Raw genomic sequence first — 15,923 nt, 5'->3', positions numbered from 1 at the left:
ATTAACATAAGTTCAAATTGAAGTTTCATAAGGAAATAATAGAATTAAGAAAAGAACATTCAGGGGCGCCTGGGTGGCTCAGTGGGTTGGTGCCTCTGCTTGGATCATGATCTCAGGGTCCTGGGATCAAGGCCCACATTGGGCTCTCTGCTCAGCAGGGGGCCTGCTTTTCCCTCTCTCTCTGCCTCCTTGTGATTTGTCTGTCAAGTAAATAAATAAAATCTTTAAAACAAAAAAAAAAGAAGAAAGAAAAGAACATTCAAAGTATATGATAATAGTGGAGAAATTCCCAGAATTGTTAGAAAAGATTAATCTTCAAGTCCAAGAATCTCAATAAATCCAAAGAAAGGAAAAAATTTTTAATAAAAAAATTCAGAATACCAAAAGTGACTACATTCTAAAAACTTCTATGGAGAAAAGACAAATCATGTGCCAATGCGTGGTAATTTAATTGATGGCTGACACTTTTTTTAAAATTTTTAATTTTTTAAAATTCCTTTTCAGTGTACCAGAATTCATTGCTTATGCACCACGCACAGTGCTCCATGCAATACATGCCCTCCATAATACCCACCACCAGACTCACCCAACTTCCCACCCTCCGCCCCTTCAAAACCCTCAGATTGTTTTTCAGAGTCCATAGTCTCTCATGATTCATCTCCCCCTCCAATTTTCCTCAACTCCCTTTTCATCTTCATCTCCCCATGTCCTCTGTGTTATTTCTTATGCTCCGCAAATAAGTGAAACCATATGATAATTGACTCTCTCTGCTTGACTTATTTCACTCAGCATAATCTATTCCAGTCCCATCCATGTTGATACAAAAGTTGGGTATTCATCCTTTCTGATGGATGGCTGACACTTTAACAGTGTTAGAAAAATAATCCAGAAAGGAACAGAATAAAATGTCCAATGGGACAAGAGAGGGGGAAAAAGGTAAACCTAAAATTCCAAGTTAACAAATATATCTTTAAGAACAAGAGTGAGGAATCTCCATGCTGTTTTCCAGAGTGGTTGCACCAGCTTGCATTCCCACCAACAGTGTAGGAGGGTTCCCCTTTCTCCGCATCCTCGCCAGCATCTGTCATTTCCTGACTTGTTGATTTTAGCCATTCTGACTGGTGTGAGGTGATATCTCATTGTGGTTTTGATTTGTATTTCCCTGATGCCGAGTGATATGGAGCACTTTTTCATGTGTCTGTTGGCCATCTGGATGTCTTCTTGGCAGAAACGTCTGTTCATGTCCTCTGCCCATTTCTTGATTGGATTATTTGTTCTTTGGGTGTTGAGTTTGTTAAGTTCTTTATAGATTTTGGACACTAGTCCTTTATCTGATATGTCGTTTGCAAATATCTTCTCCCATTCTGTCAGTTGTCTTTTGGTTTAGTTAACTGTTTCCTTTGCTGTGCAAAAGCTTTTGATTTTGATGAAATCCCAAAAGTTCATTTTTGCCCTTGCTTCCCTTGCCTTTGGCGATGTTCCTAGGAAGATGTTGCTGCGGCTGAGGTCGAAGAGGTTGCTGCCTGTGTTCTCCTCAAGGATTTTGATGGATTCCTTTCTCACATTGAGGTCCTTAATCCATTTTGAATCTATTTTTGTGTGTGGTGTAAGGAAATGGAGATTCCTCAAAATGTTGAAAATAGAACTGCCCTATGACCCAGCAATTGCACTACTGGGAATTTACCCTAAAGATACAAACGTAGTGATCCAAAGGGGCACGTGCACCCGAATGTTTATAGCAGCAATGTCCACAATAGCCAAACTATGGAAAGAACCTAGATGTCCATCAACAGATGAATGGATAAAGAAGATGTGGTATATATACACAATGGAATACTATGCAGCCATCAAAAGAAACGAAATCTTGCCATTTGCGACAACGTGGATGGAACTAGAGCGTATCATGCTTAGCGAAATAAGTCAAGCGGAGAAAGACAACTATCATATGATCTCCCTGATATGAGGGAGTGGTGATGCAACATGGGGGCTTAAGTGGGTAGGAGAAGAATCCATGAAACAAGATGGGATAGGGAGGGAGACAAACCATAAGTGACTCTTAATCTCACGAAACAAACTGTGGGTTGCTGGGGGGGGGGGGGTTGGGAGAAGGGGGGAAGGTTATGGACATTGGGGAGGGTATGTGCTTTTGGGTAAATTGGAAGGGGAGATGAACCATGAGAGACTATGGACTCTGAAAAACAGTCTGAGGGGTTTGAAGTGGCGGGGGGGGGTGGGAGGTTGGGGCACCAGGTGGTGGGTATTATAGAGGGCACAGCTTGCATGGAGCACTGGGTGTGGTGAAAAAATAATGAATACTGTTTTTCTGAAAATAAATAAATTGGAAAAAAGAAAAAAAAAAAAGAACAAGAGTGAAATATAGACGATTAAGACAATAACTGTGGTGCCTGGGTGGCTCAGTGGGTTAAAGCCTCTGCCTTTGGCTCAGGTCATGATCCCAGGGTCCTGGGATCGAGCCCCGCATCGGGCTCTCTGCTCAGTGGGGAGCCTGCTTCCTCCTCTCTCTCTGCTTGCCTCTCAGCCTACTTGTAATCTCTACCTGTCAAATAAATAAATAAAATCTTTTAAAAAAAAAGACAATAACTAAGAAAAGTATCAACAAAAGATCCTCACTAAAAATATACCTCAAGCTGAAGAAAAATTTTCCCAGATGGAAAGTCTGAGACACATAAAAGGATGCCGAGTAAAAATATGTTAATGTGGGCCCCAGCCATCTTGTGGGAAGAGCTCAGGCAGGTGCTCCTGGCTCAGCACTGCCAACTGCCATCTGTGGAGGAACGAGCCACGGAGCTACCATCATGCTTCGGCACTTACAATAAAGCTTCAGCTGTGTGGTCACCAACTCATTCGACTGGTAATCTGACAATGAATCGGACCCCTATAAGGTACTGAAGCAGCAGAGAACAAGAAAAAAGAAACCAGTGGGGATGGTTTTGGGGGCTCTGGGGCCAAGAGGGCAGCTCAAGCCACAGTCCAGACCAACTCCACTGCAGAAGGCAAACAGCTGCCTAAAGAGTCCCAGAAAGACCATAAGAACCCACTGCCTGCCGCCCCCACAATGTTAGTGTGGCTGACAAGAAAGAGGAAATGTAACTGCCCATGGCGTTTAAGAAAGAAAGAATAAGAGGTGTTCAAAGAAGACCTAATCAACAGCTGCAGCATGAAGGGAAAATCATTAACAGGAGACCAGAAAGGTGACCACCTTGTGACAACGATTTAAAAAACCACTTGAAGAAAAGGATGAAGGAGGAGACTTTTCAGTGGGTGGACAGATTACTGACTGGCTTATCCAAATCTATAGGGTCTTGGAAGAGGTTGAGGAGACTCTGGACATGGAATGGGCCAAGGAAATAGATTTCATTCTGGTGACAAACATGAATTTGAAAGGCATCATGGAAGTGACATTATAGTGTCCTGAAACATGAGGACAAATGTGGAGGTAGCAGATCTCACAACTGGAGAACTGTCAAGATGAATTAACAGAGTCCCCAAAATACAATTCGAACAAGTATGTTATAATTGCAGTAACTTGGATCAATCAAGTGTGACTGAGGAAACACCAGAAGGTGAAGAATATCCAGTTGCAGACACTGACGATATGGAGAATGATGTTGAAGAAATAAGGGAAGAGGGTCCAAAAGAAATGACTTTGGAAGAGAGGAAAGCTATTCAGAATAAGAACTGGGCAAAAGTAGAATTTAATATCTGAAAACTAAATGAAGGTACGGAAGGGCAGTAGAAGAAGGGATTTGTTCTTGGACCATCATTTGATTGGGTTATGGACCATCATTTCCGGAAGCCAGCTAATGACACAATATCTCAGCTGCAGATAAGTTTTGGAGACTTTGGCCACTCAGGACATGGTGGCAGGAGAGGATAATATGGCCTTGGGCATGGTGGACATCAAAATGCCAAACCGTGGCAACAGATGTGACAACTCAAGTGCTTCTACTCCTGGCATAGTTGATCCTGAGGCATTCCCAGCTCTGCCTTAACTGGATGCCATAAGACAATCTTGGTTCTTCTGTGGACCCTCCCATCTGAGGTTTTGCATGCTTAAGGATCCCAAACAACTTAAGATTTAAAAAAGAAAAAAAAAAGACTGTCATTCATACCATTCACACCTAAAGACTGAATTTTATCTGCTTTGAAAATGAACCTTCTCTCACTACACAGAAGTAACAATATGGTAGTCAGTTTGCATTTATTTTTTTTTGTAGTCAGTTTGCATTTAGACATGTATTGGTAGCAGCGATGTTTTCATAATTTTCAGAGATTATGCATTCTTCATGAATACTTTTGTATTGCTGCTTAGAAATATGCATTTCCAAGCTTGAGATACATGTGTGAACAGTGTATACCAATTTAAAGCTTTTGTTTCACTTGTTACATAAGGATTTAGATGTTCTCCCAATTAAAAACTAGTTTTAAATATTGGACATAATATCAATTTTAATACCCGCTTTGCATTTTCATACATGGTCAGTTGGGTCATGTAAACTTTGATTTGTCCATTTTTATGCCGTGTGAAATACTACTTTAGTATTTTAACTTAGTTTTAATATTTTCATTGCTGGGGAAAATTATATTTCACTTCTCATAATAGCTTTTATATGTGCTAAATCTTTATATACGGAAATATCAGTACTCGGACAAATGCAAAGCACATTGGTTTAGTAACCCTTGCTCCTGCATAGTTCATTAAGTTCAAAATTATAATTGATTCACAGCTTCAACTATATTTACTTTCAAAAATGTGTGACTTTCCCATTTTAAAAACCAAACTAGATACTTTGTTGGTGATAGTTTAAGCTACTTATTATTGGTACACATCTTACCAAGTGAATTTTTTCCCCTCCAAAGGGTGGATGGACCAAGATAATTTGGCTACTGCATAATATTTAAATTGCTCTGTAAAATAAGTGGCCATTCAGCATGATTTGTGTGTGTGGAAGGTCCCAAATCAAAACTGTTCTTCCATGATCAACAACCCTTTAGCCCTTCCTTTTTCTAAAGAAACCAAAGGGCACTGGTTTGTATGGTAAGATGGGGGAGTATGTTAATTTTGGGGGATTTGGAAAGCAGCAGGTTTGCTTTACAAGGTTGGAACAGCAGCACCATCCATGAAACATAAAGCAGAAATCTTATTGTTTCTGAATTTCCTATATTACTATTAATTTTGGTTTTAAGTTGATAGATGCCTGTTCCATGGAAAGTGGTGAGTATCTTTTACATCTTCCTCCATTAGAAAATTAAGCTAATGGATTCCTTGAATGGGAGCATCACCACTTACTAAAACACACATGGAGAGAATTATCAACAAACAGATTTTCCAGGATCTTTTTTTTTTTGGTAAACAAGAAAGGAATTTCATGTACAGTTTTAAAGATCTTTTGTCACTCAGTATTTTCTACCTGTGCACAGTAATATCCAGTTTTAAAAATACTGATGATCTTAAATCATATAATGTCTGCTATTTAGCTGAATCATTCTCCCATGCATTTCTAAAACAGAAATTGCATAGTACAGGAGTTATTCATTTGGATTAGATTTATTAATCTAGTTACCTGCCAGTGTGACATCTTAGGAGGGCGGTAATTGGTTTTTAGTGATGGGTAAACTTTTATCCTGGTGTTTTGGAACATACGATGCTAAGCACGTTCCACACTGGTGTAAATGTCTACTATAATTTAACACTTACAAACATAAAAAATACGTTACTATGTGGGTAAAGCTAAACAAACACTGACTTAAAAGTTAGTAACAATAACAGTAACAATAATAATGCTCAATTTGAGGTGTGACAGGTAGGCTAGAAAGTAAAATACTGGATATCAGGGAGAAGGATTAAAGCATTCTTAGATCCTCAGATTGTCCAATTAAGTAGGATTAAAATGTTGATTAAATTTAAAGTAGTGTAGGCATGTTAAAATAACTTGCTAAGAAGTAGACACAGAGTGTATAACTTGCAAACAAGTTGAGAAGAAAATCTTAGAAAGAAAAAGAAAAAAAGGCAAGGATGGAGATTGTTGGACACTATGTTAAGTGAAATAAGCCAATCACAAAAGGATTCCACATACACAAGGTACCTAGAGAAGTGAATTGATAGAGACAGAAAGTGGAATGGTGGTTGCCAGGGGCTAGGTGGAGGGGAAAGTAGGGGGTTGTTGTTTAATGGATATAGAGTTTCAGTTCTGCAAAGCTGAAAGAGTTCTGGAGATTGGTATTATGATGATGTGAATATACTTAACACTTGAACTGTACACTTAAAGTAGCTGATGGTAAAATTTCATGTTATGTGTATTTTATCACAACTTTTTTACAAAACACAAAAGAAGAGAGACTGTTTTAACAAATTAGAAAAGAGCAAGTTAAAAAGGAAAACAATAAAGTAGTAGGAATATATCTTAGTATATCAGTAATCACTATAAAGGTTAATAGAGCTCTCCAGTTTCAAACAATGTTGTCATATGAGATTTAAAATTAAAAATCCAGTTGTACGTTTGTTATGAGACACAGTTAAAACATAAGGAAACAAATAATGAAAGTTAAAGAACAAAAATACACATACCATCACAAAAAATACACATACCATCACAAATCTGTATGAGTTTCCGTATGTATGAGAATTGTTTCTCAGTTTTTACACAATCAAAGCATTGGCCACTCACACATCACGTGAAACATTTTTGCATGCAGGGGGTATTCCTGAGGGCCTGGGGAGATGGTGGCAAGGCCTGTACGTTACAGAAACACAAACTGTTTCAAATCAAAGGTTGGACACTCCTGATGTGAACAGCTCACCCCTCAAAGCCTCAGGCCTCTTGTGACCTCACTGGCTTAATCCTTCTCCCTCCCCACACCACTCTTTTTGGCAACCAGGGTCTCCAATTCTCCCTCCCCTTCATTCTGAGCAACTCAGCTTTCTCTAGTCCCTCTGTCCAAACTCAGAGGAAACTTCCCCCTCAGAAGGAAGCGATTTATGATTAAACGTAGAACTAGAAGTATCTGGGGGAAATAATTTAATATCCAATACTGCTCAGAGTGTGGATCCTTTGAGAGCAGAGATCCCTAACCAAGGCTGAGAAGCAAATCTCTGAAAACTTCCCTACAGACCCTCCTATGGTGGATTTGGATTCACGTGCATTTCTGCTTAAAAAAGAACATGGAATTTTGATCGGAATGGCATTAAAAGTATAGATTGCTCTAGGCAGTATTGACATTTTAACAATGTTTATTCTTCCGATCCAAGAGCATGGAATGGTCTTCCATCTTTTTGTGTCCTCTTCAATTTCTTTCATGAGTGTTCTATAGTTCCTCGAATACAGATCCTTTACCTCTTTGGTTAGGTTTATTCCCAGGTATTTTATGGTTCTTGGTGCTATAGTAAATGGAATCGATTCCCTAATTTTCCTTTCTGTATTTTCATTGTTAGTGTATAAGAAAGCCACTGATTTCTGTACATTGACTTTGTATCCTGCCACATTGCTGAATTGCTGTATGAGTTCTAGTAGTTTGATTCCAATCAAAATTCCACCTGCCACATTGCTGAATTGCTGTATGAGTTCTAGTAGTTTGATTCCAATCAAAATTCCACCGGTATTCTTCAAAGAGCTGGAGCAAATAATCCAAAAATTTGTATGGAATCAGAAAAGACCCCGAATTGCTAAGGAAATCTTGAAAAACAAAAATAAAACTGGGGGCATCACGCTACCTGACTTCAAGCTTTACTACAAAGCTGTGATCACCAAGACAGCATGGCACTGGCATAAAAACAGACACATAGACCAGTGGAACAGAGTACAGAGCCCAGATATGGACCCTCAACTCTATGGTCAAATAATCTTCGACAAAGCAGGAAAAAATATACAGTGGAAAAAGGACAGTCTCTTCAATAAATGGTGCTGGGAAAACTGGGCAGCTATATGTAGAAGAATGAAACTCGACCTTTCTCTTACACCGTACACAAAGATAAACTCAAAATGGATAAAAGACCTCAACGTGAGACAGGAATCCATCAGAATCCTAGAGGAGAACATAGGCAGTAATCTCTTCGATATCAGCCACAGCAACTTCTTTCAAGATATGTCTCCAAAGGCAAAGGAAACAAAGTGAAAATAAACTTTTGGGACTTCATCAAAATCAAAAGCTTCTGCACAGCAAAGGAAACAGTCAACAAAACAAAGAGGCAACCCACGGAATGGGAGAAGATATTTGCAAATGACAGTACAGACAAAAGGTTGAGGGGCGCCTGGGTGGCTCAGTGGGTTAAAGCCTCTGCCTTAGGCTCGGGTCATGATCCCAGGGTCCTGGGATTGAGCCCCGCATCGGGCTCTCTGCTCAGCAGGGAGCCTGCTTCCTCCTCCCTCTCTCTCTGCCTGCCTCTGTGCCTACTTGTGATCTCTATCTGTCAAATAAAATAAATAAAATCTTTAAAAAAAAAAAAGCTTGATATCCAGGATCTATAATAAACTCCTCAAACTCAACACACACAAAACAGACAAGCATATCAAAAAATGGGTAGAAGATATGAACAGACACTTCTCCAATCAAGACATACAAATGGCTATCAGACACATGAAAAAATGTTCATCATCACTAGTCATCAGGGAGATTCAAATTAAAACCACTTTGAGATATCACCTTACACCAGTTAGAATGGCCAAAATTAACAAGACAGGAAACAACATGTGTTGGAGAGGATGTGGAGAAAGGGGAACCCTCTTACACTGTTGGTGGGAATGCAAGTTGGTACAGCCTCTTTGGAGAACAGTGTGGAGATTCCTCAAGAAATTAAAAATAGAGCTTCCCTATGACCCTGCCATTGCACTACTAGGTATTTACCCCAAAGACACAGATGTCGTAAAAAGAAGGGCCATCTGTACCCCAATGTTTATAGCAGCAATGGCCATGGTTGCCAAACTGTGGAAAGAACCAAGATGCCCTTCAACGGACGAATGGATAAGGAAGATGTGGTCCATATACACTATGGAGTATTATGCCTCCATCAGAAAGGATGAATACCCAACTTTTGTAGCAACATGGACGGGACTGGAAGAGATTATGCTGAGTGAAATAAGTCAAGCAGAGAGAGTCAGTTATCATATGGTTTCACTTATTTGTGGAGCATAACCAATAGCATGGAGGACATGGGGAGTTAGAGAGGAGAAGGGAGTTGGGGGAAGTTGGAAGGGGAGGTGAACTATGAGACACTATGGACTCTGAAAAACAATCTGAGGGGTTTGAATTGATGGGTGGGTGGGAGGTTGGCATACCAGGTGGTGGGTATTATAGAGGGCATGGATTGCATGGAGCACTGGGTGTGGTGAAAAAATAATGAATACTGTTATGCTGAAAATAAATAAAAAATAAATTTAAAAAAATAAAATATAAAAGAGAACATGAATAAAATTATTATTGATGAGTACATAGTGATTACTCAAAACAAAACAAAACGAGTGGGTTTCTGCTTCACTGTGAATTTCTCCGGGCTAGTCCAGCTCTCATTGTTTGTCTGAAATGTTGCCACGGTTTCTTCCCTGGCCAGCCTGCCTCCATTCCTCCTCCCCTCCATCTGCCCTACACGTGCCAGAGCTGTTCAGAGGCTTGGAGGACTCCCTGGTAGCCATTGAATAAGAGTTACACAACCTTGAACATGTCACTTAAACTCTCTGTGCCTCTCACTGGGTGTGGTGAAAAAAAAATAATGAATAATGTTTTCTGAAAATAAATAAATTTAAAAAAATAAAATAAAAACATTAAAAAAAAAACCTCTCTGTGCCTCAGTTTCCTCACCTTCAAGTTATAGAAAATGATAACTCACATGATGCATGAGGTTGATATGAAAATGAATAGTGTTTGTAAAGCAATTCAAACATTGCCTGACACATCATAAGCACTCAACAAATGTCAGTCATTACATTATACTGCCTGTATAACATTACACTGTTTATGTTATTTTTTTTTTCTGTCTTGTTTTGGTCACTGCACTGTCCACACTGCAGATAAAGCTGCACACTACGGCCTTACCCTTACCTGCCTTTCTAGACTCATTTCCCACTGTGACTCAAATTGGATCATCTCCATCTCCCCCCCCCAAATATGCCTATGAGTTCCCAATTCTGTACTTTGGCTCACTCTGTAATTTCCACTTAGATGCATGGTTTTTCTCTATATATATTGGTTAATAGGCAGATGGGTCATTTTTTAAACTCAAGTGTTACCTTCTCTCCTCTTCTTTTCTCTTCTCTTCTCTTCCTCTTCCTGCTACTATTCTGTATCAAATCTGTGTCATTTCCAGCCAGGAACATTTGAATAATCAAACCATCCTCAGCTTCTCCCCACCATTATCACCATCCTTGATGCTTCCAAAAATTTCTTCTCCTTAGAAGAACATTCTGATTACCTGTGATGTGTCAAGCAGTGCCAGAACCTTCTACAATATTTCATTACTCATTGCAAGCACCCACATAACATAGGTATTACCATCCCTATTTTACAGACAAGAAAACTGATACTCATTGCCAGGGTCACTGAGCTACTGGTGGAAGGACCAGCATTTCAAACCAGATCCGTTTCCTCCAGTATCTATACTCATTTCACAAGAATTGTCTCTGAGCCATGTTTGTAATTTTTGCCAGTTCTGTTTACTGCCTGTATAACTATAAACTTACTATTTTTATTTAAATCAAGTCAATTTTTAATCTTAAATATGTTCTTCTTAAAAATCTGAATGTTACCACTACCCATTAAAAACTAATAACATTTGCCATAAATAGAAAGTAATCCTGAATAATAATATCATGAAGGTAACATTAGGTCTGGCCTGTGCTTCCAGCCTTGGATCCCTTCATTCTTTCCCTATCCTTTCCACTTGGCCACAACAGTTTCCTTTCTGTCCTTACTGTTTACCATGCCTCCTGAAGCCACAGGGTATTTGCACATGCTGTTCTCCTGCTCAGAATGTTCTTTCCTACCCTCGTAGCTTACTTAAACACTTTCTAGCCTTTCAAATACCAGTGTAAGATATTCCCTGGGAAAACCTTTACAAACCTCTCTGAGTGGACCAAATCCACCCCTTCTGAAGTCTCAGAGCACTGCAGGTCTCTCCTCAGCATTTTTCCCAGCCATACTTTTCCATTTGCTTATGGGATCCATTAACATCCATCTTTGTCTCTGGATTATGTAAATTCCACCAGCGCTACTGAACGCTGTTGGTTCTGCTCACCACTGAATTTCTAGAATCAAGTGTTGTTACTTAATGGTATTTGCTGAATGAATGAATGAATGAATCAATCAATCAATCAATGATTCCTAGGTTTTTTAAGTATCAAGTAGTAAAGTCTTATAATTCCTTGTAGGTGTGAGTCTTCCCTTCCCTATTCCACTTCTGTATTTCTGATTTGACAATGAGGCATTGCACTGCAAGCTCTCTCCAGTGAGGCCACAGCTGCTTTCTGGGATCACGGAGGTAGAGTGTGGTGTGTTGCTCACAGGTTTTGAGAGTCAGCTTTCTGAACCTTCTGAGTCCTCCAGATAATGCCATTACTATGTTCATTCTCTGCAGACCTGCTCCATGTCATACAAATGAGCTTATTACAGGAAGGGACTTCAATATGTGAAATAAACACGTAATTAATAAAGTTTAAAATGGACTTCCCTGAACCTTTAAATGTTACCCTTTCTAAAACCCTTCTCTGCCAAGTCTGCATGATGTTCCTCCAAAACCTCTTCTGACTTGGTTTTCCCATCTCCACTGCCAATCTCTAATGTGTGCCCTCTGGTATCTCGACCACTACAACACTCCCCTCCAGCCCGTCTTCTTTTTTTTTTTTTTTTTTAAGATTTTATCTATTCATTTGACAGAGAGAGATCACAAGTAGGCAGAGAGGCAGGCAGAGAGAGAGGAGGAAGCAGGCTCCCCGCTGAGCAGAGAGCCCGATGTGGGGCCTGATCCCAGGACCCCGAGATCATGACCTGAGCCGAAGGCAGCAGCTTAACCACTGAGCCACCCAGGCGCCCCCAGCCCGTCTTCTTTAACTGATTTTCTAGACAGTTGAAAATTCATGTATGAGCAGGCTGCCTCTCAGCTGAAAAACTTAAATCTCCCATTCCCTCCAACATAACATCTCAAAACTTCCCTGGCAAATAGTTCAAGCCCTCTTCAGCATGGCCCCAACCTTGCATTCAGCCTCTCTGGTCCACAAGCGAGGACGCTGTTCTGTGGTCACCCTGATACTGAAACCAGGCCTGTAGCCTGCCTACAGCACACACCACGTGCACCGCAGTGCCCTGCGCTGGGGACTGGGCAGAAGGGGGTTGTGCGTGAGTCAGAGCCACGCCTGAGGAGATGCTCAGAGAAACAGGCAGCACTGGCTGCTCAGGGCACCTAAGTGTTGGGACCAGTCATCCTTTTCAGCATGACTCTGGATGTGAATGAAGGGATCTCTTTCTGCTTTCTTTGAGAGGAAGAAAAATGACCAAGTTACCTTGAAAGAAAAGAACAATTTACTTTGTATGGAGAAACCATGGAGCACTGAAGAAGAAGGGGCTCACTTCCAAAGGCAAAGTGGTTTTTAAAACATCTTTCCAGGAAGGGAAGTTAATGGGTGAGCAGTGCCACAAAAGACCCAGAACCACTGCAGGCAAATCTGGCATGGTGATCTCAGTCATTAATGGGAGTTAGGCCTCACAGCTACCCCACACTCTCACTGCAGAGTGCAGAGAGGTCACTGCCCTCTCCAAGTCTGTACCACACAGACTGTAAACCGAATGCCACTGGAAAGGCAGGAGGACAGGGAGCAATGTATGAGAGGTCGCTATAACTGTAATCAGGAGATTATAACTGAGATTATAGATTATAGTTATAACTGATTATAGATTATAGATTACAACTGAGACCAGTGGAGATTTGGGGGCTTTTCGAGTTTCTAGTAATTGGTAGTGTCTAGCAGGGAGGAGCTCACAGTTGGGCCAGGTCAGACCCAGAATTTGGTCCTAAGCTTTGACGCATCAGAAACATTTCATTTATTTAGTAAAACAATTGTGACTGCTATCCTGGGCAGCCTCGTCCCAGTATCAGGATTCCAAGGAAGCCAGATTAGTAACCAGAAGTTTATTCATTGGGGGTGAAAGTGAGGCAAAGGGGACAAGGCAGTTGTGGACACATTTTTTGTTTTGTTTTATACCCTAAACTTACACGGAGCCTGAAATTTTTGATGCAGTAGAGAACTGGTGTGCCTAAAACCCAGAGTGAGACACACCAGAATGCCAGACACAGTGCCTCACTCCCTGGGCTGCAGCTGAATAAACCTTGATGTTGGTTTTCTCCAGTCTTCCTTTGTCTAGTCCTCTGCAGACTTCCACCCTTCTGTCTGTGTCTGTCATTATCCTGTCACTGTTTCCAAGGTTACAGTTTATTTGATGTGGCTCCTTATCTTCTTCAATAGGAAAAACCCTAACCTCCAATCAACCATGTATTCATAAGGCTTCTCTAGAGTTGGGCTTCCCATCTATTAGCGACATTCTTATTACCCAAAGGCATCACTTCCTAAACTGATGGACAAATGCAAAGGGTGCAACCGTCTCCCCTCACATAGGTCCCTTCTGGTGGCTCCCTCCCCCATTTGTTTATCTTCTGATATCAGTCCAATGTTCCTACTCCACTTTACCTGTCCATTGGCATCTTCTGTCCCTGTAGAGATCCAGAAGTGTATAATTCTGATCTCAGGCTGATTTCACGGGTGATCAGAGTTCTTTGGTAGATAATCAGTTCACTTTGGGAGACACATTGAAACAGCACATCCTACTTCTCCGCCATCTTATCACCACCCAGTCCTTTATCCCCAAGAAGAAGTTCAGAAACACAGACCTGGAAAATGGCTTCAAGTCAGCTTTAGTATGAATCAGAGCTCTGTCAGCTGAGAACTGAAAACCAAGGCAGCCAGTGCTTCCCAGGCCCAGGACTATGGGGATGTCCTTAGGGATCAGTCTTGAGTCTCTATTTTTGCACTCTCATCCACAGTCTTGGGAAAGGGCAGCAGGCCTTCAGCTTATGGCAGATTGTTGAAGTCAAGTGCAATAGCAGCCATCCTAAGGCAAAGAATGAAGTTAGCAACAGGGCAATCAACAGGAAAATTCCAGTTCAAAGATCATGAGGAACAGGGAATGATCCCACTTGGCCTCAGACTTTCCAAGGAATGGAATGAATCTGACATAGAGTGCAAAGTGAGACAGCACTGACTCAGAACTATGGGAATGAATAGAAAACAAAAGTAGGGATGATGGTCAACACCAGGCCTATTTAGAGCTGGGAGGGGGAGCCAAAAAGCTGAGTACTCCAGAGGAAATGGTAGTCCTGCTGCCGGTTCTGTTGGGAACCACACCTGGGCCAGCTCAGGATGCAGAATTCCTGGAATTTTTCATGAGTATAAAGGGTATTTTCCATAGAGCAAGAGGAAATGAGCTTTACTCCCAACAAAGTGCACAGATTGTCCTGGCCGGCTAGGCACCACTTTCCTTAATGGTTTAATGGGCCGTGGGTAAACAGTAGGTGAGCCCCTGATTTAAATGGAAAAGTCTGAGTTTATAGAATACAACCCCACAGAGCTGATAAAGCAGGGTGGGGAGCTACTTTAAAGCTGCTACTCCTATATGAACCTAAAAGAACATAAAAGAACCTTATGGACTATTCTACTGGAATAAGCTTTAAGAACAGTTTCATTTATCAAGGGAAGGAGATTTCTGTAAAAATAGGGAAACAGCAGCAATATGCATTAAAGTACAACAGCAAAGCATTACATGGTTACCTGAAATGTGTCATGCTACATAATAAAGATGGTTGATGGCTCAGGAAAGGTGAGGGGGCAGGAGAGGGAAGCCAGGAAGGACAATCCTGGCCCAGGAACCTGGGCTGTCATGTAACACCTACCAGTAACTGTAATCTTTCTGGAGCCCATTCTGGGCCTTCGCTTCCACATCTGTGAAGGTGTTGTATTAATAATAGCAACTGACACTTATTGAGAGCTTCCTCCAAGTGCTGGATACATGCTCCAAGCACCTCATGCAGGTTATTTCATTTAATTGTCACAGTGATCTGATGAGGTAGGAGAACACTTCTGACTTCTCTGAAAAAAAATCAGGAAGTCTGACAACGTTGGGTGCCAGTCCAACATGGCAGAAAAAGTCAGAGCTGAGTAGAAGCCATGCTATTTTAAATGGGACCACTAGCCCCAACTGTTTACTTTGTTTACAGTATCTGAATAGTTCTTGCAGCAAGTAGGCTTGTGGCCCCTGGATTCAATGGTCTTAATGATCCCGCCTCTACCCTGAGAGTTGATGTTCTTTGTTCCGTGTCACCCTACCCAGAGTGGTCATTCCTCAAAAGTCAGGCCTCAAATAGTGGATGCTGGATATCCCCCCTACCTTCGAGAACTCACAGGAATCAGGAGGGCTGGGGACTGAGAGCAGGTGCCACAGTGCCCTGTGAAATGGAATTTCAGTGGATACCAGGCTATCTGCAGCTTGCCCTCACCTGAGCCAGGAGTTTAATCTCATTTGAATGGGGAAAAGAAGTGGTGGAAGAATGAACAAGGACATTCTGAAACCCTCAGAGACTATGCCAGGATGAACAATGACCTTCCTATCCTAGAGGCAAGACAAGGTGTGACCCTAAGGCAAGTTACTCAATCTCTCTATGCCTTGGTTTCCTTGCCTACAAGTCCATAATAGTCCCTACCTCACAGGGAGGCTATAAGAAGCAGGGGAAGAACACCTATAGGTTGCTAAATACTCTGAATTTTCTGGTCCCAGTCCTTTGGCCATCATGAGACACCTGCAGGTTCATAAAGAATGATCTATCTCTAATAAAAAAATAAAAATAAAAATAAAATAAATTAAAAAACCCT

At 41.1% G+C, this 15,923-nt stretch overlaps 1 pseudogene; it reads left to right on the top strand.

The window, feature by feature from the left end:
* Window positions 1-2,816: 2,816 nt before the first annotated feature.
* On the top strand, window positions 2,817-4,013 carry LOC122910162 (annotated as a pseudogene).
* The last annotated feature ends 11,910 nt before the right edge of the window (window positions 4,014-15,923 follow it).

This window comes from Neovison vison, chromosome 6, assembly GCF_020171115.1.
Source record: "Neovison vison isolate M4711 chromosome 6, ASM_NN_V1, whole genome shotgun sequence".
Classification (NCBI taxonomy): Eukaryota; Metazoa; Chordata; class Mammalia; order Carnivora; family Mustelidae; genus Neogale; species Neogale vison.
Note: the sequence above shows the minus strand (reverse complement) of the source record. Positions and strands in the feature narration are given on the sequence as shown.